This window comes from Macaca mulatta, chromosome 16 (genome assembly GCF_049350105.2).
Source record: "Macaca mulatta isolate MMU2019108-1 chromosome 16, T2T-MMU8v2.0, whole genome shotgun sequence".
In the NCBI taxonomy this organism is placed as follows: Eukaryota; Metazoa; Chordata; class Mammalia; order Primates; family Cercopithecidae; genus Macaca; species Macaca mulatta.
The window spans coordinates 87,638,608-87,640,101 of record NC_133421.1 but is presented as its reverse complement, the minus strand read 5'-3'; the positions used below and the strand labels follow the sequence as shown (position 1 = coordinate 87,640,101).

Sequence of the window (1,494 nt, the reverse complement as noted above, 5' to 3'; positions counted from 1 at the left end):
GTGAAATGAGGCCCGAGGTGTGGCACTGTAGAAAATGCCTGTGGACAACAGGTTATGTTGTACATGAGATCACATGTGTGCCTGTGCATGTGGGGTGTGTGTGTGTGTGTGGTCTGTGGGCTTGATTGTGAGGTGTGCAAAGGGTGAGTGTGGCGCTATTTTGAGGGCTATAAATGCAGTCCTTCTTCAGGGTCAAGGCTGTTTACACTCAGCACCTGTAGGGCCTTTATGTTTTGTGCTTATGAAGACTTTTCTTGGCACGCACATCACTTGCTACCACCTGACATACGCCGTGATACAGACTCAGTCTGATTCATAATTCACTGAGGGCCTGCTATGTGCAGGGTACTCTTCTTTTTTCTTCTTCTTCTTAAGATGGAGTTTTGCTGTTGTTACCCAGGCTGGAGTACAGTGGTGCCATCTCGGTTCACTGCAACCTCTGCCTCCCTGGTTCAAGTGATTTTCCTACCTCAGCCTCCTGAGTAGCTGGGATTACAGGTGTTTGCCACCACACCCAGCTACTTTTTGTATTTTTAGTAGAGATAGGGTTTCACCATGTTGGCCAGGCTGGTCTCGAACTCCTGACCTCAGGTAATCCACCTGCCTCAGCCTCCCAAAGTGCTGGGATTACACACGTGAGCCACTGTGCCTGGCCACGTCTGTATTTTTAGTAGAGACAGGGTTTCACCATGTTGGCCAGGCTGGTCTCGAACTCCTGACCTCAGGTGATCCACCTGCTTTGGCCTCCCAAAGTGCTGGGCTTACAGACATGAGCCACCGTGCCCAGCCTCTTCTTTTTAAAAAAACCCACATGGGAAATTGCAAACACAGTCCCCCCAACCACCGATTATAGAGTTGAATTTCCTGCATTTGGGGAAATTGCAGGGGTCAGCACACCTGGAATATGAGCCTAACCCTGGGAAAACCACCTTTGTGATCATAGTGTCTCCCCTGCCAGGTAAGTATGCAGGGTACTCTTCTAAACATGGGGACTCAGCAACGCACATGCAGACAGAATCCTTGCACTGCGGTGTCCATGTCACATCTGTGTCTGTTTGTCTAATTGTCTCACTCATAGAATGTATGTGCCTCGAGGGCAGGCACCTTTTGTAATTAATTAGGAGTTCTCCCTGGAAGATTGTCCACACGTGGCAGAACTCAGTGAATATTTACTAAACAGGTCCCATTGGGTCCCTCTCTGCGAGGTAAGAATTTGGAGTTACGGTTCTCCAAGCAAAAATGTCCCAACAGGGCACATGGAGGGAGCTTCTTGTTTCCGCATTGTTTTTTGTGACAGTGCTATCGTTCTTCCCTAGAGCTTTCTCAGAGCCTTGCATTCTAGTGTCTATTGTGGATCCGGGTTGAGTTCTGAACGATTAAATGTGAAAGGCTGACAGCTGATCCTTGGATGGTTCATTTGCTGTTTTGCCGAGATACATACTAGGTGCCATGTATGTAAACATGGCCTCAGAAGAAGTCATTTTCCCCAAATCA

At 48.2% G+C, this 1,494-nt stretch overlaps 1 non-coding gene across 1 annotated transcript; it reads right to left on the bottom strand.

Moving 5' to 3' along the window:
- Positions 1-810: 810 nt before the first annotated feature.
- LOC114673312 (U1 spliceosomal RNA) lies at positions 811-966 on the bottom strand. Its single transcript, XR_003724031.2, has one exon. It is a non-coding gene; the product is annotated as a U1 spliceosomal RNA (small nuclear RNA).
- Between the last annotated feature and the right edge of the window lie 528 nt (positions 967-1,494).